Raw genomic sequence first — 22709 nt, 5'->3', positions numbered from 1 at the left:
ATCTTCCTAATCCTTGTTCCACATTGCCTCCCACTCGAGGCCAGAAACATTACAGCTGGCCTCACAAGTGGGTGGAAAAATAGTCTTATTATTAACTGAAGTTGAACACATAATGGGCTTTTTATGTCTTCATTCACAGATGCAGTCAGGCTAAATACTTTTATGGACGACAAAGACATCTGTCTATCTGTCTGTCCTTCTGCCCAGAAGGAAGGAAGGAAGAAAAAAATCCATTGTCCACCATGTTTACCCAAGCAGGGGTGGATACCTTTACTACCGGTTTGCAACGGGATTGTATGCGTGCGCGCGCTTCGCTCACGCGTGCGCCTTGCTTCTGCGCATGCGCAGATCGCTGATGATGACATCCAGGGTGCTGGGCAGGACCTCCCGCCGGTTTTACTACCGGTTCTTGCGAACCGGTCCGAACCGGGGGCAACCCACCATTGTACCCAAGTACCGACTTACAGTTCGTTTAGTGACCGTTCAAAGTTACATCGTTGAAAAAAAAAGTGACATGATCATTTTTCACACTTACGACCGTTGCAACATCCCCAGGGTCATGTGATCCAAATTCAGATGTTTGACAACTGACTCATATTTAGGACGGTTGCAGGATCCCGGGGGGGGGGTCACGCGATCCTCTTTTTGTGACCTTCTGACAAGCAAAGTCAATGGAAGAAGTCAGATTCACTTAATAACCGTGTTACTGACTGAACATCTGCAGCAGGGGTGATATTCACTTACTTTCCCTACCGGTTCGCAAATGTGAGCGTGCAGGCGTCCATACATGCATCCAGCCTTCTTCGCATGCGCCTGGCATGCCGGGGATGCTGCAACGGTCATAAGTGTGAAAAATGGTCATGAGCCTTGGTAGCGCAGTGGTTAGAGTGCAGTACTGCAGGCTACTTCTGCTGACTGCTGGCTGCCTGCAATTTGGCAGTTCGAATCTCACCAGGCTCAAGGTTGACTCAGCCTTCCATCCTTCCGAGGTGGGTAAAATGAGGACCCAAATTGTTGGGGGGCAATAGGCTGACTCTGTAAACCGCTTAGAGAGGGCTGTAAAGCATTGTAAAGTGCTTGGAGAGCGGCCAGGCCGATATCTTCCAAACACCACACACTGTAGCAATTACTTGGCAAGAAGTCAGGAACAGATCTTCACCCTAATGAATTGAACTAATTGTCTCTTACAAGCTTCCCACCCCTTCCGCTCCTCGTTATTCCCTATGGGAAGGACCATTCAGCATCCACCTGTGCCTTTACTCCTGAGTCGGCCCTTGTTCCTTAGCTGTTCTCTTCTCCTTCCCCAGACTCCAGGACTGGCCCATGTTTCTCCCCAACCTCCTCACTGTCTAAATCTGCCACCAGCTCCACTGACCACTGGTGAGCCACATCAGATCTTCTCGAAGGAGCTTAGTAAGAAAGGTGCACCCACTTAGCAAGACGTGGGTCCTCCATCACTGGAGGCTTTCCAAAAAGAGACCTGCCTGTCCTGGCATCATATTAAAATAATTTTGATAGAGGAGAATCCATCAAAAGTGTTGGCTGTGAGGTATACTGGCATGCCTCCTTGGCATAACCCAAAAATTAATTTGCCATCACCCTAGTACAGTGCACTGTCCTTTATTGGCATATCCAAAGTTAGCATTCGGTAGAGTCTCTGACAACCACGAATCTCATCATGTAATTAGCGAGGCAGTAAACAGTCATTTCAATCTTAGACCCACAACTTGCTGGCTAAATTCCTTAGCAAGATATGGGTGCTCTTTTCAAAAAAGAGACTGGACAACCATTTGTCTGAAATAGTATAGGGCAGGGGTGTCAAACTCGATTTCATTGAGGGCCACATAAGGGTTGTGTTTGACCTTGAAAGGATGTGGGGCATGGCCAGGGGATGTGGCCAGCTCGACGGCACTCATTGAGGCTCCATTTCCAGCTGTGACAGCCTCCTGCAGCCCTCTGCCAGTGAAAACGGAGCTTGGGGAGGCCACGTGTGACCCACACGGGCTCTATTTTCGCTAGCAGAGGGCTGCAGGAGGCCCTCATGGCCAAAAACAGAGCCCAGGCGGGGCTACACGTGGCCTCCCCAAGTTCCATTTTCAGAGAGCTGGCAGAGAGCTGCAGGAGGCCGTCACGGCTGAAAATGGAGCCTCAATGAGGCCGGTCCTTCTCTGCTTCTAGGGTGGGCCTGCAGGCCAGATCTAAGCAGATCCGGCCCACGGGACTTGAGTTCGACACCCCTGGTATAGGGTTGGACTAGAAGTCCTCCGAGGTCCTTTCCAACTCTATTATTCTACGCTCTGAGTCTCTTTCAGCAAACGCAAACAATTATAGCAGAAACCTCTAATGTTGACATTCCAGTTCCAGGAATAGAGAAGAAACAAATAAGTGGGGAGCCAATTTCTGGCTAATCATGTGAAGCTGTTCTTCATACGAGATTCCCCTTAAGGGACGAAAAAGCTTAGGCCTCGATCAGCTGAACGCCAAGAACGTCTAATATCCTCCAGGAATTTTAGAGGCTTCTCTGTTGTTGCGGCAACTGGAATATTCTGGCAAGCTCGAAAATATGACTGCTAGCGATCCAGCTGGTACCGTGGATTTCTCCAAAACTGAGAAGATAGATATTCAGAGCCATAATTTGACATTTTTATGTTTTGGCAGGGCTTCGGTATTTTTAGATCCAAACAATACAGCACTTGGAAGACTTAAGAAAAGCCAGAGTCTCTGTTGTCTCATTCTCTGAAGTGTGATTTCTGTTCATGATGTGAACACGTGGAGTGTTAATACCACTTTATAATGCCTTGGTAAGGCCACACTTGGAATTCTGCATCCAATTTTGGTCGCCACGATATAAAAAAGATGTTGAGTCTCTAGAAAGAGTGCAGAGAAGAGCAACAAAGACGATTAGGGGACTGGAGGCTAAAACATATAAAGATTAGTTTCTGAAATTGGGTGTGTCTAGTTTAATGACTAGTTAGAGGGACACAATGGCTCAGTGGCTAAGACGCTGAGCTTGTCGATTGAAAGGTCGACAGTTCAGCAGTTCGAATCCCTAGTGCCGCATAACGGGGTGAGCTCCCGTTACTTGTCCCAGCTTCTGCCAACCTACCAGTTCGAAAGCAGGTAAAAAATGCAAGTAGAAAAATAGGGACCACCTTTGGTGGGAAGGTAACAGAGTTCCGTGCGCCTTTGGTGTTTAGTCATGCCGGCCACATAACTACGGAGACATTTTCGGGCAGCGCTGGCTCTTCGGCTTTGAAATGAAGATGAGCACCGCCCCCTAGAGTCAGGAATGACTAGCACTTATGTGCAAGGGGAACCTTTACCTTTTTAGTTTAATGAAAACAAGGATTAAGGGGTGACATGATAGCAATATTCCAATATTTGAAGGGCTGCCATGAAGAAGAGAGGATCAAACTATCTCCAAAGCACGTAAAGACCAGACAAAAAGTAATGGATGGAAACTAATCAAGAGAATTAAGTATGGGTAGTTTAGTGACGGTTCGAAGTTACAATGGCACTGGAAAAAATGTTTTTTGACCATTTTTCATTATGCCAGACCAGAGTGAAATGTTACTGGTTCACTCCGGTTCGGGAGAACCGGTAGTGATAACAACTACCGGTTCAGTGAACTGGTAGTAAAAAAATGCTTTAAAAAGTAAAAAACAAAAAAGTTAGCCATGCCCACACAGTCACATGACACCCCCCCCACCAAGCCATACCCACAGAACCAGTAGCAAAAAAATTTGCATTTCACCACTGTGCTAATTTAATCTCCTTCTTTCATAAATTACTGGATGTATAGGAGAATACCCCAATATTTGATGCTCCTTGGTTCTCCTTAGGATAAAGCAGGGAGGAGGGAGGCATACTCAGAGTTGCAAGATTCTGTTACTATAACCTATTACAGGTAGTCCTTGACTTACAACAGTTCATTTAGTGACCGTTCAAAGTTAAAATGGCACTGAAAAAAGTGACTTACAATTGTTTTTCACACTTACAGCAACATTACATTGCAGCACATGATCAAAATTCAGATGGCTTGGCAACTGGCTCACATTTATGACCGTTGCAGTGTCCCGGGGTCATGTAATCCTCTTTTGTGACCTTTTTTTTTTTAATTAAAAAGTTTTATCAAATATTACAACAATTTTTCTCCCCATCCCTCCTCCCCCGCCTCCCTCCTCCATCCACCCGTGTTTGGGTATTGCCCATATTGGTAACTTCTCGTTTAATTTATACTTATACTTTTTTCAGACATGCAATAAAGAATTCCTTAATATATGACTTTTAAAAGTCTTATCCACTTTCTTATCATATAGTAAATAAGCATGCCACCCATAAACCAAATCATATCCCTCAATATTCAGTATTCTTTCTTCTGTTGAGTTTATCCAATCACTCATTGCTGATAGGGCAGCTGCCTCATAATATAGTCTTAAATTGGGCATTTTGAGACCTCCTCTTTCACGTAAATCCTGCATTATTTTTTGTTTTATTCTCTTATTTACTCTTTTGTGACCTACTGATGAGCAATGGGGAAGCCAGATCCACTTAACAACCGGGTCACTCACTTAACAACTGCAGGGAGTCCCTTAACAACTGTGCCAGCAAAAGTCGTTAAATGGGGCAAAACTCGCTTAACAGCCATCTCACTTAGCAATGGAAATTTGGGGCCCAATTGTGGTCGTAAGTCAAGGACTCCCTGGAATTTGGTTTTGAATTAATGGGTTTAGACACCTTGTCCTTGTATGTGTGAGAGTACATTTAATAACAGGGACTGCAGTGGAATTTTCTACTGCCAGAAAGTCATTAAGAGTTGTTAACTTAATCTTGCGAAGCTTCTTCTCTGGTAATATTGTACTGCTAACTAGGGCATACAAAACCTTTGCTAGACCAATTCTTGAATACAGCTCGTCTGCCTGGAATCCGCACTGTATAACGGACATTAATACAATTGAGAGAGTCCAGAGATATTTCACGAAAAGAGTCCTCCACTCCTCTGCTCGCAACAGAATACCTTATGCCACCAGGCTTGAAATTTTGGGCTTAGGCAACTTCGAACTACGCCGCCTTCGGTCTGACCTAAGCGTAGTACACAAAATCATCTGCTACGATGTCCTACCTGTCAATGATTACTTCAGCTTCAACCACAACAATACACAAGCACACAATAGATACAAACTCAAGGTAAACCGTTTCAAACTCGACTTCAGAAAATACGACTTCAGCAACAGAGTGGTCAAGGCCTGGAATGCACTACCTGACTCTGTAGTTTCTTCCCCAAACCCCCAAAATTTTAACCTTAGACTGTCTACTGTTAACCTCACCCAGGGGTGAAATGCTTCCAGTTCGGACCGGATCACCCGATCTGGTAGCGATGGAGGCGGGTGTTTTGGAGAATCGGTAGCAAAAATCCCTGCGCCCCCCCCCCATACCCAGGTGAGCCTCACAATCATCAGAGGCTTTTTTTTTTTTACTTTTAAAAGCATTTTTTCTACAACCTCTTCATCTGAAAAAATGCTTTTAAAAGTTAAAAAAAAAAAGCCTCTGATGATTGTGCGGCTCAGCTGGGATCGTCAGAGGCTTTTAAAAGCATTTTTTCTACAACCTCTGAAGAGTGGTAGAAAAAATGTTTTTAAAAGCCTCTGACGATCCCAGCTGAGTTGCCTGATTGGCAGAGGCTTTTTTTCTTTTAAAAGCCTCTGACAATCCAAGCTGAGTTGCCTGATCATCAGAGGCATTTAAAAGAAAAAAAAAGCCTCTGCCGATCAGGCAACTCAGCTGGGATCGTCAGAGCCTTTTGAAGGCATTTTTTAACAACCTCTTCTCCGAAGAGGTTGTAGAAAAAATGGTTTTAAAAGTTAAAAAAAAAATTGGCCACGCCCACCCTGCCACATTACCCCCCCCAAACCACGCCCACAGTACTTGTAGTAACAAATTTTTAGATTTCACCACTGACCTCACCCATTCCTAAGAGGTCTGTAAGGGGGCGTGCATAAGTGCACCAGCATGCCTACCATCCCTGTCCCACTGTCCCCATTTATTCGTATCCATTTCCTGTGTTCCTATTCATATTTCTGTTATCTCGTACATGTTTGACAAATAAATAAATATAAATAAATAAATTTCATCCTCACAGATGTATAAATAGGCAACATGGAACAGGCAATGAAAAAGCAGAGGCCCACATCGGAATGGGTTTCTAAAAAGAAATAAATAACCAGATTAAAAAGCCCGGAAGTTTGTTCTGAACATCGACCACATTATATAAACCATCACGTCATGCATCCTGTGATATCAGATTGTTGTTGACATTCATAAGTGATTGGTGACTTTCTGCAAGGCTCAATAGTTCTTTAGTTCCATGACAGCGAACGCATCAGGACTAAGCCAGGATCGGCTGTTATGCATGAAAAGCTTATTTTCTGTTAAGACTGTCGAAATCAGAAAAATAATGAGGTGCTCTCATTTGCATAAACTTGCTGGATTGGGGCTTAGGAATCCAATATCTGAAAAGCTTCTCATTACAAAAGTTTGGAAGAAAAATATTTTTTTTAAAAATAATAATAATAATAATAAAAAAAGATTGGCTGTAAATCCGACATGATTTGTCTCATCAATTTTTCTGAAATGAAAAATATGGTCAGAAGCCTCAAGTTACTTTTGCCAACCGTCCTAGGCCTGAATACAGAAAGAAACAGGAGGCCAAGTATTGAAAGGGCATAGGAGGAAATTGGGATGAAAAATCATTATATTCAATAAGCACTTACATTCAGCACATGTTTTTCCAAGGGACAAAAAAAAAGTGATGCAAATAGATATGTCAGCTGTCTGATAAATCTGATAAATCATTTATTATCTATATGCCAAAAGAAAGAAGATCCTTAAATTTAGGATGGTTTCTTGGAAAATAAAGAGAGATTAAGTAGAAAACTCTTGACTTGTCACCATAAATGGTATCATCGGGAAATCAAAAGATGGACCTAATCAGAAATCTCAATACAGAGTGATCTCGTAATTATATTTATCCTGAGAATTTTACCCATAGTGCAAGAACAAGATGTGGAGCCCGTTATAAAAATGAAAAGTGAGACAGTATGGTTGTAGTGTTAAAGGCACTAAGCTACAAATTGGGAATTCTAGTTCTGTTTTAGGAACAAAGATAGCTGGGCCAATCACTTTCTCTAAGTGGGGAAGGAAGGAAGGAAGGAAGGAAGGAAGGAAGGAAGGAAGGAAGGAGGGAGGGAGGGAGGGAGGGAGGGAGGGAGGGAGGGAGGGAGGGAGAAAAATGATTCAGAATTTAGAGTCCTTGTTTTTTCTGGGCAACTTTATTTTCATGTTTCATTTCCTTCCTTCCTTCCTTCCTTCCTTCCTTCCTTCCTTCCTTCCTTCCTTCCTTCCTTCCTTCCTTCTTCTTTCTTTCTTTCTTTCTTTCTTTCTTTCTTTCTTTCTTTCTTTCTTCCTCATTTTTCTGAGTACGGCCATGATAGGTTTGAGCTGTTGTAATAATACCGGGTAGATTTTATGGAGTAAATATGTATTTGCTCTTTATTTTTTTTCTGCATTAAAGCATTTTAAACGATGGCATGTTTTTTTTTTTTTTTAAAAAATAGGATGCTAAATGTAACGGAACCAAAGTCTGTCACCCAAAATGACAAATTGTTAGACTTCTCTTTGAAAGCTGTTGATTTTTTTTTTTTTTAAAGAAAGAAAAAATCGGGGAGGGCCTTTTCAAGTTGTGCAGAAATGAGTATGATATCTGTTAAATTGGTTTTTAGGAGTAAATGAGATGTGGTGAGCATTGTGTGAATGCAATTAACAGGGACATTTTTAAAAGAGAAGTAACAGCTGTAGGTGTGCAAAGAAGGAACTTAAATCTGTTGTTGATGATGATGTAATGGGATGGGAGAAGCAAGAAGGGCCTTGAGGAACAGAAGGAAGGAGCTAGGGTAGCAGTCAGAGAAGAGAAATCTGAATCTCGCAAAGAGGAATGGGGGTAGATTAAGCATCTCAGTTGTAACCCCTTTCGTCATTTAGAATTAGAATTAGAATTCTTTATTGGCCAAGTGTGATTGGACACACAAGGAATTTGTCTTTGGTGCATATGCTCTCAGTGTACATAAAAAGACAAGATACATTCATCAAGAATCATAAGGTACAACACTCAATGATAGTCATAGAGTACAAATAAGCAATCAAATCATATTAGGAAACAATCTATATAAATCATAAGGATATAAGCAACAAGGTTACAGTCATACTGTCATAAGTGGGAGGAGATGGGTGATAGGAACGATGAGAAAATTAATATTAATGCAGACGTAGTGAATAGTTTGACAGTGTTGAGGGAATTATTTGTTTAGCAGAGTGATGGTGTTTGGGAAAAAGTTGTCCTTGTGTCTAGTTGTTCTGGTGTGCAGTGCTCTATAGCGTCGTTTTGAGGGTAGGAGTTGAAACAGTTGATGTCCAGGATGCGAAGGGTCTGTGAATATTTTCCCAGTCCTCTTTTTGACTCTTGCAGTATACAGGTCCTCAATGGAAGGCAGGTTAGTAGTAATTGTTTTTTTTGAAGTTCTAATTATCTTCTGAAGCCTGTGCCTGTCTTTTTTCTTTTTTTTTTAAGCTTAAAAGCATTTTTATCCTAAATAGAATAAAAGGATTTTTAGGATAAAAGCGGGGTGGGAGGAGGCAGACACAGTCAGAGTTCCAGGATTTTGTTACACATGGTCCTCAACTTACGACCACAATTAAGCCCATACTTTTCAGTTACTAAGCAAGACAGTTGTTAAGTGAATCACTGCAGTTGTTAAGTGAGTAACACAGTTGTTAAGTGAACCTGGTGTCCTCATTGATTTAGCCGGTTAGACGGTCATAAAAGATTATCACATGAGCCCTGGACACGGCAGCCATCATAAATATGAACCAGTTACCAGGCATTTGAAAAAGGAAGGAAGGAAGGAAGGAAGGAAGGAAGGAAGGAAGGAAGGAAGGAAGGAAGGAAGGAAGGAAAAAGAAGGAAGGGAGGGGAAGGGGAGGGAGGCGAAAAGGAAGGGATGGGAGGAAGGGAGGGGAGGGAGGAAGGAAGGAAGGAAGGAAGGGGAAGGGGAGGGAGGCAGAAAGGATGGGGAGAGAGGAAGGGGAATGGGAGGGAGGAAGAAAGGAAGGGGAGGGAGGGAGGGGAATGGGAGGGAGGCAGAAAGGAAAGGAAGGGAGGAAGGAAAGGAAGGGAGGGAGGAAGGAAGGGGAATGGGAGGGAGGCAGAAAGGAAGGGATGGGAGGAAGGGAGGAAGGGGAACGGGAGGGAGGCAAAAAGGAAGGAAAGGAAAAGGAAGGGAGGGGGAAGGGGAGGGAGGCAAAAAGGAAGGAAGGAAGGAAGGAAGGAAGGAAGGAAGGGGAATGGGAGAGAGGCAGAAAGGAAGAGATGGGAGGGAGGGAAGGAGGGAAGGAAGGAAAGAAGTGTTGTGGCCCGCCAGCGGCCAGTGGGGCTGGCAGCAGATTCGGACAGTGAGGAGGTTGGGGAGGAACATGGGCCTGTCCTGGAGTCTGGGGAAGGCTCTGATGAGGGCTCTGTGTCGGAGGCAGAGAGGGGGCCAGGGCCGTATGCCAGCTATCAGCTGCCTTCGGAGTCAGACATCAGTGAGGCAGATGAACAGCTGGAGCCTGTTCCCAGCGTGCGCATGCGCAGAGTTGCCAGATGAAGGGAACAGTTAAAGAATAAGGGTCAACTTGGAAGTAAGGCCACAGGTGGACGATGAATGGCCCCTCCCATAGGAAATAAGAGGAGCAAAAGGGGAGTGGGCTTTTGCAGGAAACAATTCGGTCGGTTGGTGCAGGAGTGTGAAGATCTGTCCATGAATCTCAGAGACTCTGTGCCAAGTCTTTCCTTGCACAGCACTGCGTTTGGAAAATATTTACATGGCAGCTTTCCAAGCTAGATAAGTCATAAATTCACCTTTGAAAGACTGTTTGCTAGGCCTTTCTTGAAGGTGAATGAGAGAAATTCACCTTCGGGGGTTTTGTTGGGACCAGGATTCTGCTTTGAGCTTTTTGGGGAAGCCTAGGTCAGAACAGGAAGGAAGGAAGGGGAATGGGAGGGAGGCAGAAAGGAAGGGATAGGAGGAAGGAAGGAAAGAAGGAAGGAAGGAAGGAAGGAAGGAAGGAAGGAAGGAAGGAAGGAAGGAAGGAAGGAAGGAAGGAAGGAAGGAAGGGGAAGGGGAGGAAGGCATTTTAGCCAGTCTTGCTGGAGCTAAGTGCCAGTGATAGAGCATTTTATACTGATTTTCCTTATAGGCCACCGATTTTGTTAACGTGTAATTTTTGTTCCAGATAGAATATTGCAAAATCTTTATTCCCACCCCATTCTGGGGCCAGCCAGAGGTGGTATTTGCCAGTTCTCCGAACTACTCAAAATTTCCGCTACCGGTTCTCCAGAACCTGTCAGAACCTGCTGGATTTCACCCCTGGTTCAAGTGTTTTGCAATTAGTACCTCTGGGTATTAGAATAACATTTCAAATTAACAACCTTTATTCCTGCCCCGTATCTCTCTCTCCCCCCCCCCCCAGATCATGATTATTTTTCTTTTCCTTACCTTTCATATTTTATCCTCATAGCAACCCTGCAAATAAGACTTGAGCAAATCTTAGGAAAAAATGCTGGATCGAAACTGGAAACGTTGGGCCGCTCTTTAAAAAGATCCAAAAAGACTAATTAAATGGTACCCGCGAGAAAAATAATAATAATCTGCATTCTCTTCTGAGCTGCTTTAGGGATGAAATTAAACCAGCACAAATATATAAAACCTTTTCCTGATGAGATCTCCAGAACAATGAGCCTTTCCCAACCCATCTGGGTATATTTATCAAATATTCATTAATGTATTACAAATGTTACTTAAACCATTAAAAGCTTCTAATAACCTTTTCGAAAGAATTACAGAAAACAATCAATCACAATGTGTTTGTCTGCCTGCAATTGCTCGTATCCCGCCATTCAGAACAAGGGAAAGTCCCAAAGTGGTTTACGAACAATGTGGAGATTTATAAGAACCCAATAATTATTTTTAAAATCTATGCACCTCAAACATTTAGGATTCAAAGTCATTTTGACAATTGGTAGCCAAGACATAAAGGAAACAATCTGCGTGAATGGGCTTCCGTAAGGGTGGGCTTTATAATTTGTTAATACATTTGTCAATATATTAATACAATAATAAATGAGTCGATTAATTGAGTTCAATGAATCAATGGTTTGATTAATTAACAGAAGAGAAAACATGAAATCCACTGTTTCAAGTTTAGTTATGTATGCAACAGGAGATAATTAAAGGTAAGGGTTCCCCTTGCACATATGTGCTAGTCGTTCCCGACTCTAAGGGGCAGTGCTCATCTCCGTTTCAAAGCCGAAGAGCCAGCGTTGTCCGAAGACGTCTCCGTGGTCATGTGGCCAGCATGGCTAAATGCCAAAGGCGTACCGAACGCCGTTACCTTCCCACCAAAGGTGGTCCCTATTTTTCTACTTGCATTTTTTACGTGCTTTCGAACTGCTAGGTTGGCAGAAGCTGGAACAAGTAACGGGAGCTCACTCCATTATGTGGTGCTAGGGATTCAAACCACTAAACTGCCGTCCTTTCGATCAACAAGCTCAGTGTCTTAGCCACTGAGCCACTACGTCCCTCAGGAGATAATTAACAGCCCTTAATAGATTCTGATGGTGATGAAGTTCTAGACTTTATCTTCTGATAACATTCTGGCCCATTGAAGTCTTTGTTCTCCCTCTTGTTGTATTTTCATGGAATTCTTTGTTAGCAGTATACAAAAATCACAACCCAGTTGGGAGAATTGTAGGTTTGCATTAGATTCCGTTTGGAAAACTGTATCAGAAAGGTTCAATCAGAAAGATCAAGACTCATGTATACCTAATGGCTGGGTCTGCATTAAGCTAAGGTTCTTTTAATCATAGTTTGTTGAACAACCCGTAGTATTCTGGTTTAACAGAATAACAGAGTTGGGAGGGACCTTGGAGGTCTTCTAGTCCAACCCCCTGCTTAGGCAGGAAACCCTACACCACTTCAGACAAATGGTTATCCAACCTCTTCTTTAAAACTTCCAGTGTTGGTGCATTCACAACTTCTGGAGGCAAGTTGTTCCACTGATTAATTGTTCTCACTGTCAGGAAATTTTTCCTTAATTCTAAGTTGCTTCTCTCCTTGATTATTACCATCCATTGCTTCTTGTTCTACTTTGGAGAATAGATTGACCTCCTGTTCTTTGTGGTATGCCCTCAAATATTAGAAGACTATTATCATGTCACCCTTGGTCCTTCTTTTCTTTAAGACTAGATATACCCAGTTCCTGCTACCGTTCTTCATATTTTAACCTCGAGTCCCCCAATCATTTTTGTGGCCCTTCTCTGCACTGTTTCCAGAATCTCAGCATCTTTTTTATATTGTGGCGGCCAAAACCAGATGCGATATTCCAAGGGTGGCCTTAGCAAGATATACCATTATAAAGTGGTACTAACACTTCACATGATCTTGATTCTGTCCCTCTGTTAATGCAGCCTAGAATTGCGTTGCAGTTTACAAATCCCAGGGGCATAATTCGTGCAACATCTTACAGATCCTCTAATTGTAGAAATAATTTTTATAAACGTCTCAAAGGTGCTTTTTCAAGAGGCTTAGCTTCTCATCCAAGAAGCTTCTTCAGCTCTGACTGGATGGTGGGGAATGGAAGGATTTATACTCCTTGCGGACAGCTGGTCATTTGAATCCTTTTAGAGAGTCATTGAGGCCACCTGGAGGTTAATCTATGCCATCAGATATCCTTAACAACTCGCTAAAGAATGCAAATGACCAGCTGTCTGCAAGGAGTATAAATCCTTCCATTCCCCATCATCCAGTCAGAGCTGAAGAAGCTTCTTGGATGAGAAGCGAAACGTCTTCAAAAGAAAAACCAGAAAGTCCAGTTGCCTCTTGAAAAAAGCACCTTTGGGACAACCAAATATGGAGAATCCAAGACCTCGGTGCCTTCCGCCGTGCCCTTAAAACCTTCTTTTTCCAGCAAGCCGGGCTGGCCTAACACTTTTTTAAATGTTTTTAATTGTTTGTTATTGTTTTTAATCATGGGGCCAAATTTATATATAACTTTTTAATTGTATTTTAATGTTTGTAGTTTATGTTTTTATCTGGCTGTTCACCGCCCTGAGTCCTCAGGGAGAAAGGCGGTATACAAATTTAAAAATAAATAAATAAAATAAAAACCACGACCTGGATGACTGAGAATCTCCATAGATATTTTTTATAAATAGTTTTGTGAATAGTGTTTATTCGTTTTAATAGTTTGGTTTTAAAAGTATCGCCTCTTTGTTTCATGATGTTTGCCTCAGCAAGGAACCTGAGAACTGGGAGTAGGCAAATTTGTGTAAATAAGTACAGAAAAATAAATACGTTTTCACAAAACCAAAGAAGCTGCACTACGACATAGCAGGGTGGAGGAACTCCAAATTAAAAGGAGAAGATCCTGAAGTCCACGGAGCCCGATTTTAATCACAGCAATATAGCTATTCTTTTACCCAGAGCTTAATTTCTGAGTTGCTTTGATTCTGTTGGCAGTTTTTAATTTAGCGGCCTACTCGTCAATCATTCTGAGATATGAAGAATGCGCAAACTTCAATTAAGCTGGGAATTCTCAGACCTCTGGCCAAACCTTTTTTTTTTTTTCTTTCTTCATTCCCAATTTCCCTAACCCGATGCTCTGCAACAGTGTTGAAATAGAAACCCCCTGTAATCTGGCTGCTAATTCTGAAAGATTACAGAGTTAAATCACTTGGAGCCGAGCGACGCTTCCTCTTGTTTCAAAAGGAAGCTGCGGAATCGAGTTCACCGCAGAAGGAGCCTCAAATCCTGGCCAGGTTTGATTGCAAGCTTTCCAAAGAGTTAATCTTGGTCATTGATGGAAGTGCCAAGCGATGACAAGAACGCAAACCGGCCAACGCCGAGGTGGTGCTTTTTTTTTTTGAGCTCCCAAGTAAGCTACGAATGTTTGGCTCTTCGCCAGAGCTTGTTCCTAGCAACCGTTTTGAGCATGGGGAAGAGTTCCATTTTCATGATCCACACACAGCGCCTTTTGAAAAAAAAAAAAAAAACAACCCAACCAAGGAGGAGGGGGGGGGTTGGGAAGATGCAACCAGGAGAAAAGGAGCCAATTCTTTGCCGGCCTCTGAATCGCTTCTCTGTTCCTCCAACTTCACAGGGGTCTCCTCCGCCTGTGATAAATGTCAGCCAGGCAGAAGGGATTTGAATTTGCCTTTTGTTGACGGCCTGTAAGAACCCAGACTCCTTTGCCGTACAAGCCGATCGGCTATAAGCCTCCCATTCATTGTGCCTTCGTCTTCCAACGGTGCAGGAACCCACTGAAAGCCACAATTGTCCTATGGAAGAAAAGAAATGTATATTAAAATTCCCCGAGACCTTCCTCCAACCTCCATATATGAGAATTGTTAGGCCTCTGAAGCTGTTGAATATGCGCCGCCCGCCTTTTAGTAAGAGCCAAAGGAAGCCGGGAAACAGGTCCTAGCAATGTCGCCGTTGATGCTTTTCTACTCTCGGTCGCTAGCCCCGTTCGTCCAAATTTACATAATAACGGATGAAAGGCTGTTGCAATGAGAAACTGAGGAACGTTTCATATTTGGCTGTTCCCAGCGCTGCCAAGATTTGGGAATGCGGGAGATTTAATCTAGGCCAAAAGAGAGGCGGAGGTGGAAAAGAGGCCTCAAGAATGAGATGTATGGCGTTGATGGAGATGGCTTGGCTTCACAAAGACTTGGGATAAGACAGCACAATTCTTTGGAAGTTCTCCCAAGAAGAGCAAAAGAACGAAGGAGACCCTTCTCTTCAATAATGAGCAAAACAAGGTTACTTTCTGAGGGCCCATTTAGATCTACTGATTTTTTCATGGTTTATATGGAGGAGGTTGTTTTCTAGGTGAGGGACTATAAGAAGAGAGAAGGAGCAGGAGGTGTCTTTTTTTAATTTTTACTCATTTTATTTACATCCCACTTTTATTACTTTTATAAACAACTCAAGATATGTATAATATTATATAATATTATATATAATAATATAATATGTATAATAAAGGAGCCTTGGTAGTACAGTGGTCTAAAGCACCCTGTTATTAAGACCAGCTGCCTGCAATTACTGCAGGTTCGAATCTCGCCAGGCTCAAGGTTGACTCAGCCTTCCATCCTTTCTAAGGTAGGTAAATTGAGGACCCAGTTGTGGGGGCAATAAGATGACTTTGTATAAATATACAAAAGGATGAAGGCTATTGCTTAGCACATTGTAAGCCGCCCTGAGTCTCCAGAGAAGGGCGGCATATAAATCAAAATTTTTTTTAAAAAAAATGTATATTTCCCCCCCCCCCTTGTATTTTTACCACCACAACAACCGTGGGAGGTAGGTTGGATTGAAATAGAGTGATTGGCCCAAAGTCATCCAGCTGGTTTTCATGCCTAAGGAGGGACTAGAACTCACAGGCTCCTGGTGATTGGCCCAAAGTCACCCAGCTGGCTTTCATGGCTAAGGTGGGACTAGAACTTGCCATCTCCCGCTTTCTAGCTTCGTGCCTTAACCACTAGACCAGTGTTTCCCTACCTTGGCAGCTGGAAGGCGGGTGGACTTCAATTCCCAGAATGCCCCAGCCAGCCATGATTGGCCCGAAGTCACCCAGCTGTCTTTCATGTCTAAGGCGGGACAAGAACTCACCGTCTCCTGGTGATTGGCCCAAAGTCACCCAGCTGTCTTTCATGCCTAAGGCGGGACTAGAACTCACTGTCTCCTGGTGATTGGCCCAAAGTCACCCAGCTGGCTTTCCTGCCTAAGGCGGGACTAGAACTCACTGTCTCCTGGTGATTGGCCCAAAGTCACCCAGCTGTCTTTCATGCCTAAGGCGGGACTAGAACTCACCGTCTCCTGGTGATTGGCCCAAAGTCACCCAGCTGTCTTTCATGCCTAAGGCGGGACTAGAACTCACAGGCTCCTGGTGATTGGCCCAAAGTCACCCAGCTGTCTTTCATGCCTAAGGCGGGACTAGAACTCACAGGCTCCTGGTGATTGGCCCAAAGTCACCCAGCTGTCTTTCATGCCTAAGGTGGGACTAGAACTCACAGTCTCCTGGTGATTGGCCCAAAGTCACCCAGCTGTCTTCCATGCCTAAGGTGGGACTAGAATTCACAGGCTCCTGGTGATTGGCCCAAAGTCACCCAGCTGGCTTTCCTGCCTAAGGCGGGACTAGAACTCACAGGCTCCTGGTGACTGGCCCAAAGGTGGGACTAGAACTTGCCATCTCCCACTTTCTAGCCTCGTGCCTTAACCACTAGACCCGTGTTTGACCAGCTGCCAAGCTCCCATCTTGGCAGCTGGAAGGCGGGTGAACTTCCACTCCCAGAATTCCCCAGCCAGCCATGCCAAGGTTGGGAAATACTACCCTAGACCAAACATGAGTCTCAATGGTAGCCAAGCCACTTCTGAGCCACTTCTGTTCAGGACTATTGATGCTGTAGTTTCTCTGAATTGGCTCGGCTGAGAGACCCAAACAGCTTATCCCGTCATCAAATGGTTCGTCTTTAAAGTGCCCCAGGAAGCTGTGTTGCTTTTAATGTCCTTGCGGAACCGGTGCAGACTGTTCCCTCTGTGTGAAACGGAAAGAAACATATCTCTTTGTTTCTAAAGCAAGCCTCCCAGTTTACAAGCCTGCCTTTGTCTCCTCTAATGGAGCTTTATGGCCACGATCAGTGAAATACGCAGCACGACATGCCCTTAGCAGCTGCTTCCATCCAAAGGGCAAGACGTATTTCATTTATTTCATGAGCTCACGTATTTATTTTAGAAAACTTTCACTGCCACCCATCTTATATACCCGTGATGGTGAACCTATGGCACGGGTGCCACAGGTGGCACACGGAGCCATATCAGTGGGCACGCAAGCATTGCCGTAGCTCAGCTCCAGCGTGCATGCGTGCGCCGGCCAGCTGATTTTTGGGCCTTCCGGTCCCACCGGAAGTTGGGAAATGGGCTGTGTCCAGCCTCCGGAGGGCCTCTGGGAGGGTGGGGAAGGCTGTTTTTGCCCTCCCCAGACTCCTAGAAAGCCTCTGGAGCCTGGGGAGGGTGAAAAACGGGCCTACCGTGCCATCGCGTGTTAAAAGTGGGGGGGGGGCATGCATGCATTGAGTTATGGGTGTGGGCACGCATGTGGGCGACCTCCCCACTCTCCCCCTGCTTTTGGCACGTGACGGTTAGCCATCACTGTTATATACCATCAATCTGGATGTCTCGGATGTCTCAAAACATTGATTAAATGTTTTAAATTAATGTTTTAAATGATTAAAAAATCAACGTCCCCAAAAGATTCTCGCCAAGTCTTCCTTAACCAAAGATGCTTTTTCTAAAAGGCAACCGGACTTTCTTGGAGTTTTTTTTTTCCCCCTTGAAAATGTTTTGTTTCTCATCCAAGGAGCTTTTTCAGTTCATGGATTTTTGGATGAGAAGCAAAACATTTTCAAGGGGGGGGGAAATCAAGAAAGTCTCATTGCCTTTTAGAAAAAGCACCTTCAGGACAACCGTGAGCTGGATGATGGAGAATCTTCATAGACATTCTTCCTTGAGCAGATAAATTAAAACGGAAATGGGATTTAATGACAGAAATCTTGTCAATTGGATAGATGGACTTTAGCACCCAATTGATCTCTTAAGATCATTAGGATCAACACTCCTTGATCCTCTTGCATTCTTATCTGTTTTAATTCACAACAAGGCAGTCAATCGGTTTCCTCTCTTGGCATAATCTTGATATGATCACTTAAAGCAGGGGTGGGTTCTAAATTTTTTTAACTACCAGTTCTGTGGGTGTGGCTTATTTTGTGGGCGTGGCTTGATGGTCATGTGACAATTCTTTAGGATTTAGCAGAGGTACTGGTCTACCAGGCTTTTAACTGCTTGCAAAGCTGTACCGGTCTACCCATTTATTTTTGCAGGCACTGGTCTACTCATGTATTTTTGCAGGCACTGGTCTACTCATGTATTTTTGCAGGCACTGGTCTACCCATTTATTTTTGCAGGCATCGGTCTACTCGTGTATTTTTGCAGGCACTGGTCTACCCATTTATTTTTTCAGGCACTGGTCTACCACAAAACTGCCTTTTACCACTTATCAGCTGTAGGGCGGCCTTTTGAAGCCCTGCGGCAAGAGTTTAAACAGTTTTTCCTTATAGCCCATCAGCTGGGACTCAGGAGGCAGCAATAGATTGGGGGTGGGGCCAAATAAAAGATAAGAATAATGCGGGGGTGGGGGGGCAGAACCGGTTCGGTGACGTCATATCGTCCCCACTACCGGCTCAGCAAAACTGGGAGGAACCCACCACTGACCTAAAGCATGCAAGGTTTTAAAGGAGAGTGTCCAACTTCAGCATTCTTATTCTCAATAAACGAGAATATTTGTAGCTCAGGGTTGAAACGAGGGGTCCTTGGCGCTCTCTGAGCTTGGTTGCTTCCTTCTTGCAGACATTTCATGACCCAACTAGGTAACAACATCAGTGCTAGTGGTTGTTTTCTTGCAAACGTTTCATGACCCAAACTAGGTAGCACTGATGATGCTACCCTAATCTGCAAGAAAGCAACCAAGCTCAGAGAGCACCAAGGATCCCTCATTCCCAAATTTACCTGGAATCTTGCCAGATTTCAGTGATTTTACAACAGCTTGTGAAATTTATGCCCCCAATACACAGAAGGGAGGATAGTATCTCTTGGGGGTTTCATCGTTTACTCATGCACCGTGCATGAGGCTAAGCCCACAACTTCTGTCCTTCGGCCCCACCAAGAACAATCTGACGATGCGGCACGTTTCTTCGTCTTCCTTTTTCTAGTGTTGCTTTGTCCCCATCCAGTCTTTCGACCGCTTTCTCCTGGAATTCCACCTCCGTTTCTTCTCAAAGGCCACACCGAGACTCCAGCATCACAACCTTGCTTGCATAATTAAAGTTGCTCCTTTCTGGGATTCACTGAACCGCACCGTCATTCATATTTATTGCCAACGGGCACGGAAGGCCTGGGGAGATTTGGCCCAATTAGCAACCTCGCATCCTCTGATTCTGCACACATTATGCCTCCCTCGGATGAAATGGCTCAGCCTGGAAGCTGCAAATGAGAAAGAGGAGAAGGACGGAGGTGAACATGGGGTAGAGGTTCAGCTGCATTGCCCTTCCTTGCACAGGTGATCCATGCTCTGACTTTGGGCCAAGGACAGAATGACTTAGAGGTCTTCTAGTCCAACCCCTCACTCAAGCAGGAGACCTTATACCATTTCAGACAAATGGTTGTCCAATCTCTTCTTAAAAGCTTCAAGTGTTGGAGCATTCACAATTTCTGGAGGCAAGTTGTTCCACTGGTTAATTGTTCTAACTATCACGAAATGTCACATTAGTTCTGGGTTGCTTCTGTCCTTGATTATTTTCCATCCGTTGCTCCTTTTCCTGCCTTCAGGTGTTTTGGAGAATAGGTTGCCGCCCTCCTCTTCTTTGTGGCAGCCCCTTAGAAATTGGAAGACTGTTGTTACGTGACCCCAGTCCTTGTTGTCATTAAATGACACATATCCAATTCCTGCAACCATTTTTCATACGTTTTAGCTTATAATCCCCTAGACAAAATAATGCTGCTTATTTTCTCCAATATTCAAAAGCCAGTGAGATTAGAAATGAGTCTTACTTAATATTGGTAGTTGAGGATCAAAAAACACCCAAAACTGCCCCCACCAACCCAGACTGTGCAAGCCACTAGAATATAAGGAGCCTTGGTAGTACAGTGGTCTAAAGCACCCTGTTATTAAGACCAGCTGCCTGCAATTACTGCAGGTTCAAATCTCGCCAGGCTCAAGGTTGACTCAGCCTTCCATCCTTTCTACGGTAGGTAAATTGAGGACCCAGTTGTGGGGGCAATAAGCTGACTTTGTATAAATATACAAAAGGATGAAGGCTATTGCTTAGCACATTGTAAGCCGCCCTGAGTCTCTGGAGAAGGGCGGCATATAAATCAAATTAAAATATATATATATATATATAAATTAAGAGCAAACTCCATTCCTTACTAACGCTGATGATGTTAACTAGATTGGTAATGAAACGTCTGCAAGAAGGCAACCTTGGCTCAGAGAGCACTGTAGACACCCTGAATTGTTGAAGAGCATTTTTTTTTCCAGCATTTGATTTTATCAGGTTTAGAAATGGAAGATGGATAGATACCATATGATTTTCTTTTGACCATTTATTTATTTATTTATTTGCCAAACATTTATATGCCGCCCTTCTCCCTAAGGACTCAGGGCGGCGAACACAAGTTAAAAACATACAATAATAAAAGATCAAAATGATTAAAACCCAGTTAAAACAATGACAATCAAAATAAGAAAAATCCAAGGATCAAGGTCAACCCATTTGTTGAAACAGCCAGGTCTTTAAGTCCCGACGGAAGGAGCGGAGATCAGGCGCCGTCCGAAGCTCGGTGGGTAACTCATTCCAGAGGACAGGGGCGCCCACGGAGAACGCTCTACCCCTGGACGTCGCCAGCCGACATTGTCTGGCCGACGGTACCCTGAGGAGGGCAGCCCTGTGAGATCGAACAAGACGGTGGGAGGCGGGTAGGAGATGGTCCTGCAAATACCCTGGACCTAAGCCATGTAGGGCTTTAAAGGTGAGTACCAGCACCTTGAAGCGGATCCGGAGGACCACTGGTAGCCAGTGCAGCTCGCGTAGAAGAGGGGTTACACGGGAGTAACGGGGAGCTCCCGTAACCACCCGCGCGGCCGCATTCTGAACCAGTTGGAGCCTCCGGGTGCACCTCAAGGGCAGCCCCATGTAAAGGGAGTTGCAGTAATCCAAACGAGAAGTAACCAGGGCATGAGTGACCGTGTGGAGGGCATCTCTGTCTAGGAAAGGGTGCAACTGGTGCACCAGGCGAACCTGGGCGAAGGCCCCCCTGGTCACGGCCGTACGATGGTCTTCCAAAGAGAGCCGGGAATCCAGGAGGACACCCAAGTTGCAGGCCCTCTCGACCATGTTCAGTAACATTTGAAAACTTGGAAAGATATGCTCTTGTGGTCCCTTTCTCATGTTCTCAAATTTTTACTGTGTTTCCCCGAATATAATACCCTGTTTTATATATTTGTTTTGCCACCAATAAAAGGCACCAGGTCTTATTTTCGAGGGATGTCATCCACTGACTAACCTCACTTGCACACGTCACACACACACATACACACCCAGCCTCCTTTTCACTGTCAGAGGCCTTCAGGAACTTCTTATGTGGCCAGCAAAGCTTTCCTGAAGGCCTCTGTAGCCAATAACAGAGCTCCAGATCGATCCGGAGCTTTGTTATCAGCTACAGAGGCCTTCAGGAAAGCCTTGCTGGCTGTAGAAGAAATGGGCAAGCGAGGCAAGTGTCGGGTTGTGCGAGACCTGGCTGCAACTGTCTGAAGGTTAGTAGGACAGTTCCACCACCCCCATCCCAATCCTAGATTAATTTTTACCTGTGCACTCTGGAGTGGGCAGGATCTTAATTAGGGCTTATTTTGGGGGTAGGGCTTATTTTATTTTTATTTATTTTATTTTAATTTGATTTATATGCCGCCCTTCTCCGAAGACTCAGGGCGGCTTACAATGTGCTCAGCAATATATATTGGGTGCACGTGTAAAAATCAAGCTAGGGCTTACTTTCAGGTCGTATTTTCGGGGAAACAGGGTAAAGCCAGTGGCTGTTCCATTCCCCAAACATCAGATCCTCGAATAATCCACTTCCCTTCTTCTTTCCAGCCGGTGCACACAGGGAAGGACTCCAAATGACAGCTGCTAAATGATTAGTCTGCAACATTACCACGGTTCAGATCATTTTTTTCCCCTTAAATCTCAGAAACCTGATGGACTGAAACCTAACATGCTTAAATCAAGAATCTCTGTATCGGTTGCTTCAGAGATTGATGAAGATTTGTGAGACAAATAGCTTTGTGCAACCCGAAGTCTAAGCAAGAGACAGGATGGGAAAAACGCTAAAATGAGCCTAGCCCCGTCACAACAGTGGTGGGTTGCCCCCGGTTCACACCAGTTCTATAGAACCTGTAGTAAAACCAGTGGGAAGCTCCGTCCACCGACCCCAATGTCATCAAAATGTTTCTGCGCATGCGCAGAAGCTTCTGCGCGTGCGAACGAAACGAGCGCGCATGTGCGGCCCCGTTGTGAACCAGTAGTAAGGGTAAGCAGAACCCACCCCTGCGTCACAACCCATGATGATCACAACCTGAAGTCACACTTACGAGTGTACACAAGCGGCAGAATTTGTGTTGTGCCGAGGCTAGGCTCATTTCACCGTTTTGACAAAACTGTTGGGTTTTGCAGATTTCTCTGCCTGCAACCACCATTATTAGTGAGACGATACAGCTAGCTTGCCAGCTGACAGAAAAAAAGGCTAAATAAATGGAAAGGAGTTCATTTGTTAGTGTGTATTTTTATGCCACATCAGTTTAGACAAATCTAAATGGCTTCCAGGCACAGTCAAATGTGTAGCACACTGACAAAATAGGTAGCGGTATAATCTATAAAGTTGTAAACATTCCAGTTAATTTCATCAAATCACAATGCATACAGGAATAGCACCGTACGTTTCCTAGGT

General features: G+C 44.3%; 1 protein-coding gene across 11 annotated transcripts in view; it reads left to right on the top strand.

Moving 5' to 3' along the window:
- Positions 1-22709, top strand: part of CELF2 (CUGBP Elav-like family member 2) — a 363207-nt gene that overhangs the window by 195168 nt on the left and 145330 nt on the right. The window lies entirely within an intron of this gene.

The sequence above is a fragment of the Pituophis catenifer genome, unplaced genomic scaffold (genome assembly GCF_029215685.1).
Source record: "Pituophis catenifer annectens isolate HBS135680 unplaced genomic scaffold, rPitCat1.0.hap2 SCAF_7, whole genome shotgun sequence".
NCBI lineage: Eukaryota > Metazoa > Chordata > Lepidosauria > Squamata > Colubridae > Pituophis > Pituophis catenifer.
This window is presented reverse-complemented; position numbering and strand designations above follow the sequence as displayed.